The following is a 9319-nucleotide window of genomic DNA, read 5'->3' as shown; positions in this document are numbered from 1 at the left end:
TTTCAAGACAAGTCCACCTAAATAACTTTTTTTTTTTGTCTTTGCAAGTAGTAGCACTGGTGTTTATCTGATTGTTTTTTCTTGTTTGCATGCATATACATATTCATGTTCTTACCCGTTTATTCCATAAAAGCCTTTGTTTTCCTTCTTTTTTTGAATAAATTGATAAAACATATCTGTGACAATGTCTTTTAGAGATATGAAAATACTATTTTTAACATGTTGGTACACTTTCTGTGCTCTCTTTAATTCATTCAGAATGATTAATATAAGCAGAAAAACTAACTCTAAAATGTCTTGTCTTAAAAGTGCCCATTTCTCAGAGAGATAGCCCATTGGCCTCCTCTTTGAATTATTGCTTTGGGTTATAGATGTTATGCATTGAAAGCATGGCTTCTCTCCAGCAAGAGGTTTCTAGAGGCACCTGATTGGGCTCAAGTCAAAATGCAGGTCCCCCAATGTTCTGGAGCCACTGCTTCGCAAAGTAATGCATAATAATACACGTTATAATGACTAATTAAAGAAGTTAAACCTGACTTTTTAGTGCAGAACTTCTCAGAGTCTGTAACATAGTAATGCACATGCAAATTTCCAAGTACTGTCCGGTGAGAAGTAACAAGAAGCCATTTTCCCCACATGTCCTCATCCACATCTCTAGACTATTGTTCTTCCTAAGCTAAATTGGGAAATGTGTCACAAAATAATAGCTCTTCAAGGACAAAATGGGACACTCTGCAAAACCTCAGGAACCTCAGGCAGTGGCTGAATGACCCTGGCAGGAAAGGGAGAGGTGGGGAGGGGAGGGCTCTGGGCATCTTCCCACTAAGCTGAGCATTTCTTCAGCACTTGCAGGGTATGTGGTCCATTAGCAATAAAGATGTGCTTCTGAAGCTGGTGTCATTTGTGCAATATGATAAGGAAGGCTATTGGTCATTTCTATTTGTATATTAAGGGGAAAATTTTTCTGGCAGTTGCATCATGTTTTACAGTGCAAATCAGAATTTACAAGCTAATTAGTGGTCAATAAAATTGAGAGTTGCTATTGGTAAAGAATTTTATTCTTTAGCCATAGTATTAGGGGAGAAGACAAACCATGGATAATATTACATTGCATTAATGGCAAAGCAATGTGATCAACAGGAATCACGGTTTCTAGGTACCCATGAGTTTACTCCTCAGCATGTCATCACTTTTAAAACTTTTCCTAAAGTGTAATTAGGTATGGAGGAATAATCAATAAGTAGAAATTCTGAAAATCCTGGAATTCTTGTTGGGAAGGCAACACTAATTTCATTACTAATGAAGTTAGTTTTCTCAAGTTCAAATCACAGATAACAGCTTTCCTTTCTATAAAGAAATGGGAATTATTATCAGTTTCAAAGCTGAATTTTATTGATAAATTTGTGGACTATTTCCTAGTAAAGATCTCTTACTTTGAAGAGGATTAACTTCTTTGTAAATGTTGAATTAATTTAAATTCAAAGTATTATTTTTCTTATAATTTTATTTAAATGTTTGTTCTTAAAATATGTTTTTAACTTAATCTTTTGGAATCAAAGTTAAACAATAAAACAGAAGCCATAATATCTTTTTATGAACAGAAAAGATTTAGACATTAATATTTTCATATTCTTCAATAAACAGCAAATTCCTAGTTTTTACTGCATAGTAATCAACTGCTTAAATAAAGGTAGTTTCCTACTTTTAAAAAAGTATATGGGGCTTCCCTGGTGGTGCAGTGGTTGAGAGTCTGCCTGCCGATGCAGGGGACACGGGTTCGTGCCCCGGTCCGGGAGGATCCCACATGCCGCGGAGCGGCTGGGCCAGTGAGCCATGGCCGCTGAGGCTGCGCTGTCCGGAGCCTGTGCTCTGCAACGGGAGAGGCCCACGTACCGCAGGAAAAAAAAAGAAAAAAGTATATGGAAAGTGATTATTTGATCATTTTAATTCAATTCCTTTATTTTAAAAATTGCCAATATTTATCAAGGAGGCATTCACTCAACCTTACTGAGGGAGCAGACAGAGAGGACAGGAAAGGGTTCATCAGGAGGAAATATCCCAAATAAGGCTTGAAAGATGAAGAGGTATTCCTCTGTAAAAAAAGAGAGAAAGAGCGTTCTCGGCAGAGAAAAACGCATAAGCAGAGGTATGGGGCCGTGTATCCTAACTGCAGAAGAGCAACTGGCTGGGTGGGGCGGCATAGAAAGGGAGAGAGAGCACAGAGAGAAGAGACCTGAGAGGTAGAGGTGTCAAGTTACAAGTGGTCTTGTTTTTATGAGGATAAGAAGTTTAGACTTTGTCCCTTTGGTACAGGGAAGTCGTTAGAAGATTTTAAATAAAGCAATAGGATGACCAGATTTTCTTTTTAGAACACAAACTATGGCAGGAATGAGTCAGGACTAGAGGGAGAGAGAGAACAGATAACAGATCCTTGCAATGGGTAGGGTTAGAGAGGATGAGGGGCTGTAAGAGGAGCAATGAGGACTGAGGGCCATGATGGAACTGTTTACGCATTGGATGTGGACAGCAGTGGAACAGGAAGTCAGTCATTATGTCATAACAACCATTATGCTTCTGCACCTGTCCTTCTGACCTAGTAAGATAAGTAATACTAGAGGGTGACTAGGTTCTTGGAAAAGAGGACTTTGAGTGTTCATGTAGGATGTGGTTAATAAACATTTACTATGTGTGCACTCATTTCTGCTGAAGATACAAAAGATAATTAGACATGGTTCAGGTCTCATATCCTATTTAAACATGTCCAATAAGGCTTTGGATATATTTGTGGAAGCCACAGTACAGCAGATACACAGTATCAACTGCCATGGAAGTAGATAAGAGTAACTCGTGAGAAACATGGCAAGTGAGAAGGGATGGGGACAAGAATAGAGCCTGTGGAACTACAACATTCATTGCCACGTAGGAAAATACGGCAGCAGGGCCGGAGGTCAGTAACCACGGGAGAATGCAATCAAGAGCAACACAAAGGAGAAGGTTCCTATACCTAAGAGGGTTCCCACAAGGTGAAAGGAGTCGGGTCCAGTGGGGTCAGGATGTTAGTCTGCAAAGTTAGTGAGAGCAGCCTTAGGGAACATGTGGAGTGAGGCTTATCACACAGGACACATGAGAGACAAGGAAGTGCAGGACATGAATGTAGACCATTCAGGTGAACTACTCGCTGACTCTCCTGGGACTTTACATGGAATATTCTGGAAGGGATCTAGTCACTTTTTTTTCTATTAAGAAACAAAATACAAACGAAAATCTCCATACAAATATCCGACCTAGCTAAACTTTGAGACTAATTTTATCTGAGGAAAAATAAAATAAAATAAAACCTTTTGCCAATACTGTGTAGCACAGCCCTAAAGTTATCTTGTTTTATTATAAAACTATTTTAAAAATGATCCTTGGAGAAAGAGATGAACATGATGAAGAGAACACTACAAGCCACAAAGAGATGAATTTTTAAAAACAAATTTAGGCCCAACATAAATATTTACAAAACATTATTATGGACAAGATTTCTGATTCTTAAATATATAATGATGTGTCAAGTTATACTACTATATAAATATTCTTTCTTTTAGTGTTATAAATACTCTCATTTGATCAATAAGCTCATTAAGTAGTATGACGGCTATTCAGGGACACATGGAATAGTCGTCAAGACATTAGGATTTCCTTGTAATTTTAGTTTAAATAGACATCTGTGGGATTGTAGTGTATGCCACAGAAACACATTTACAAATGACCTGGGCCCCTGCCAGTCTGGGGCTAAGTGGATTATTAACTGCAGTGAATTCCCAGACAATTGCTCTTTCTTGTGGGAAATGCAATGAATAGCATCCTTATTTTATTCATTCATAGATATCAGCGTAACTTCTCCATCCATGCTGGTTTTTAAACCTACTGACAAGAAATGCGAGCAGAACTCCTTGATGGAACTGTTCAGTGGAATGGTTATCACATAACAATATTTTTCCGGGACACTGTAGCAAAGTGTAACATACTTTCAAGAAGGAGTCAAAAAAACCTGATTTGAGAACAAGGTCTTCCTTCCTTTTTGCTTTCTTCCTTCCGTGAAAATGCAGCCCAAAACTCTGAGTGAGAAGATGGCTGGGGAAAGAGTGGGAGTGCTGGGATCAGAACCCCAAGGGGAGAGAGACCAAGCAGCCCAGAGACAGCTGGACCGGAGGCCAGGAGAGGAGGGCAGAGGGCAGGGAAGGAGCCCAGTGGAAGGCAGAGTCCACATGAGGCAGAGACCTGAGGTTGTGACCCACCGGGGTACAGCCATTGGCAGCCATTGGTTACAAATAAACATCTGAGCAAACAGTAAAAATACCAAAGATATGGGAGACGTGTTTCTCACTGTAGGAGAAGGGAGTTACAAACATGGAAAAGGGAAACACTAAAATGGACACTTTAGGGTTGAACTGGAGTTACCAGTATCAGTGTGAACTCATAGTTTTCAATATAAAACTATAGATATAAAAACATGCAAAAATATAAATGCTGATTGTGGGTGTATACATATATTTTCCTGCTCAAGATTTTGCTTTCTGAGTATTATTCTCCATTAAAAAGAACCAAGGCTCCTTAGAGAAATGGATGATTCCAGGGCTGAGGCAAGGAAAGAACAAGTGTTGTCAGTTTTATAGCAATTAGATTAGAGCTGCCATTAATTCAGAAAGTGAGATTGGCTTTGGTCATGGGATGGCTCTGCCTACCTCACAAGATTGCTGTGTTACAAGGGATTATGTATAGAATATACTTTTTAAATTATTTAAACCCATATAATTATAAATGAAGGTTAGCGTCAATATCTGTACTACTCATAAAACATGCCCTGAATAGCTGTAGAATACCAGGAGGGTTAGACCAGTGGCCTAGCTCCCCAGTGTCTGTGTTCTGACAATGGCCCCAGGGGATATTAGGTAAGAATATGTGGCAGTTGCTTTCCATGCCATTAAACTCATAAGCCCAAGAATGTCCGTAACATACTTTGCTCACACCTATCCCCTCTCAAATAAATAAAGCAGGCCATATGCTATTGTGCAAATACATTAGTAATTTAAATCATGACTAAATTTATTTTCAGAGCAGTTTAATTTACAGTTTTAATGTGCTGTTTAGATGATTCATTTCTGTTCCTCCTCGATTTAAAAGTAAAAAAAGAACACATATGATTTCAAAGGCTTTAGGTATATGACTGATCCACTCACTTTAGTTCACCAACACAATAAGCCACAGAATTTTATTGTATGGATCATTGACATGGCCGATGATACTGCCTCCCGTGGAGCTATTGTGACCCATCTTGTCGATGGTAGCTTCCTCATTTTAAAAGCAATGCCCTCTATGGGGTCGCTGATCCAGAATGTGTCTCAAAGAACAATAGAGAACCATGGATTGATTCTGACTTTTTTATTCCATTGTCATCATCAGAAACTTCTAAAAGTCAACTCATCCTATTAGAATCTCATAGCCTATAATAGATATGCATTTGAAGCAGGTCTGTTTCAACTCATATTATTCAGCTTTTCCTTAAATGCACATGACAAAACTAAATTGAGAATAGCTGTTATTTAACGTACAAATATTTAATATGGATACTCAATTCTCAAGGTTAAAAAGTCAACAACCACAGCAAGAAAAACAAGCCAGTGTTTCTCAATTTATGTATTTAAATATAAAATCATTTACCTTAGTTGGCATACTAATAATTCTCACCTAGTTTACAGAATTTACAACAGTGGTTCACCAGAGCAGCAGCACCTGGAAACCTGTTAAAGTTCAAATTCTTGGACCCCATACTAAGACTCACTACATCAGAAACCCATAAAGCTACATTTTAACAAGGCACCCAGTGACTCTGCTGGACTCCCACTCCCTCCACATGGAGACCAAGTTTAGATTGGTCTGGACCAGCAGTCTCTACTAAAGTAGTTGTATCTTTAGTGAAAAGATATGGTTGCAAGCATTCTACAATCATTCTGTTACCAATCTTTAGAAGCCAGTCATAAAATGCACTGATTAATTGATTAAACTAAGAAAGAAAATCTTCTCTAGCTTTCTTCTTCCCAACAGCAGATGAAGCCTTTAGCTTCAACTCACATCCTTCATTCCACAATGATTATCCAATATCATTCGGCCTGCTTCTACCTGGATATATATAGTTTGTTAGTTGGCTGCATTTGGACATTTAGTGGAAACATCATACTATGAGAACACTGTGTAAATTTATGTAATAGGATTTTTTTCCTCAGGGTATCTCCAGCCCCCATTGTATCCACTTTACTCATTTCCTATAAGCTTCTAATTTTCCAGGCTCTCCAATTATGAGATTCTGTTAAGCTGTATTTTTTTCTCTATCAGTATATGTTTTGGAATCTTTTCTTTCCACAAACTCAAACTGGTATTAAGTCACAGTCCCTCTGCATCCTAGAAAGAGATCAGCTCATTCAAATTACTATTAATGGCTGGTAAGTTTCAAAGCATTATCCCAAAGCAACAGCATCTACATTTTGTCACTTGCCATTACCTTAAATCAGTACAGTTATGAGAATCACAAGTGTTATAAAGAGCTTGGAGTGAGATTAACCTACTGTCATAATACGTAAGTGATTTAACTCATCCATTACGTAAGTATATATTCCAGGTATTGTCCTAGAATAGACAATAGAATTTAGTAGTCATATAAAAGAAAGAAAACGGCACTCTCCTTGTAATCAGACAATGGTGGTAATAGACATGTTCCTAAACCTAAAATAATATTCCAATATATGGAAAGATTTATGTCAGCCAGACTAAGCAGAATCAGACAGTTAACTCTAAAAAGAGCCTTTAGAAGGGAATAGAAAAACAGTTCCTGAGTCATCCCATCTCTCAAAACACCATCACAGTAATTGCTAAAATTACAGCCTGTGGTTACCTGCACGTTCTTTGAGATTTGGCTCACGTGCACTGTGGTTCCACTGATGAAAACACCACCTCAGGTATGTTTCATAACCAGTGCTGAGCCGGGTTTCTATGGAGTCATGTCAATCCCAGAAAAAGTACATTTTTCAGCTAATGGGCAGAAATTAATTAACAAAAGGATAGCACTTGGAAGGAAGTATATCCTAGGTCCTTTGGTGTCATTTAAAACAAGATTTGGCATCAATTACTTCTATAAATTTTAAATCAAATTGTGTAAATTTGATGATGGAAATTGTCTAGTAATTATCAAAAATATCAGAGATAAATCAATATACAATAAGAAAATTTCAAAAAATATTGTCATATTTTGCCATAGATACAGTCCATACTTTGTAATTTAACTATCTCAATATAATATTGACTTAATATTTCAGTGACATTTTGTTATTTTTTAACAATATAGAAAGACAAGATGCTTCCGTCAATAACACTATAACAAGAGCATTTCAGAGAAAAACAACTAACAGTTCATGGTCAAACTTAAATAAGGACATAAAATTTCAATCAGACTTATTTAATGAAAAGACAGGCAAAACAGTCAAGCTGTGAATCGTGTGGGTGTAGGTGAAACAGCTCTTATATGAGATCAGAGGTGTAAAGAACTCCTTTGTCCTTATAATGTTCTCATTATTGACCACAAATATTACAAAGTCAGGTTACTTCAAAACTGTATGAAATCAGTCAGCCACTATTCAGCTTATCTTTCTAAAGCCAAAATACTACTGAGGCCCTTTAGCTTCAGGACTACTCATTTCCATAAAGACAATGATGAGAGAGATAAACTGTGTATCTCAGGAGACAAATGTTTGTCCTGAATCCCTATTATCTCCTCTTATTATAAAGTTTAGACACCTTAAATAATCTGGGCAATTGTTTAGTTATTTCATTTTTTTAATATAAATTTATTTACTTTATTTTTGGCTGCACTTGGTCTTCAATGCTGTGCACGAGCGTTCTCTAGTTGCAGCGAGCAGAGACTACTCTTCATTGTGGCGCACTGGCTTCTCATTGCTGTGGCTTCTCTTGTTGAGGAGCATGAGCTCTAGGCATGCGGGCTTCAGTAGTTGTGGCACGCAGGCTCAGTAGTTGCAGCTCATGGGCTTAGCTGCTCTGCGGCATGTGGGATCTTACTGGACTAGGGCTCGAACCTGTGTCCCCTGCACTGGCAGGTGGATTCTTAACCACTGCACCACCAGAGAAATCCCTATTTCATTTTATATCAGTAAAGATGGACTCTAATGATTGAAATCTTATGTCTTACAGGCCAAACAAATGAATGCTTAAATGCAGTATATATTATAAAAAAATCTTATTTGATTAAAAATTTTATTGGAATATTCAGGTATACTAACATGGGGAGATACCTTGAAGATGTTAAGTGAAGGTGGAGGACAATGAGGGCTTACCAAATAACCAGGTGATGGACTCCATGTTTCAGCCTATTTCTAGCCAGTGGACTGTCAGTGAAGGTGATGTGTTTCATCTATGAGAAGGATACGTAAGAGCTGGTATGCCTCTTAGGTATTTCTTACTCCCTAGTGCAGTGGCCTTTGAGGTCATGTGTTCCAGATGGCCTCAATGAAATACAGAAGAACCTCAGTGAAACCACGTCAAACTGACATGACTGAGAAATAAATATATGGTGCTAAGGCACTGAGATTTCAGGGTGTGTGTCTTATAAAAGCTGGTACAAGTTATCCTTATAAATATTAAAATGAATGAGTCAAGTCTGAGGAGAGTATCTAGTATATGACTCTATCTTGTACAAGTATAAAGCCTAGAAATGGTCTTAAGGCGTAAATTTAAACCTCTGAGCAGTGCTGAACACTAGCCTGTGGAAGCTGGGGGTCAGGAGTGAAGGTCAATGAAGGGCAGATGAGGAGGATGACAGACTTCTGTTCTTAACTTCATACAAATCAATGCATCTTATTTTGTTTTACAATGAACACAAGTTATTTTTATATATTTAATCTATTTTTAACAGAGTTTCTTACCACCATTATCATAATAATAAAAAATGCACATATCGGGCTTCCCTGGTGGCACAGTGGTTGAGAGTCCGCCTGCCGATGCAGGGAACACGGGTTTGTGCCCCGGTCCGGGAAGATCCCACATGCTGCAGAGCGGTTGGGCCCGTGAGCCATGGCTGCTGAGCCTGCGCGTCTGGAGCCTGTGCTCCGCAATGGGAGAGGCCACAACAGTGAGAGGCCCGTGCACCGCAAAAAAAAAAAAAAAAAAAGTACATATCACGTGACTAAATTGTACACCTCAGATGTGAGGAATTGGGAACTTTCTGTATAAAAAGTCTAAGCAGAGTTAAATAATTTGATTAAAGACA

This window comes from Hyperoodon ampullatus (assembly GCF_949752795.1).
Source record: "Hyperoodon ampullatus genome assembly, chromosome: 3".
Taxonomy (NCBI): domain Eukaryota; kingdom Metazoa; phylum Chordata; class Mammalia; order Artiodactyla; family Ziphiidae; genus Hyperoodon; species Hyperoodon ampullatus.
Note: the sequence above shows the minus strand (reverse complement) of the source record.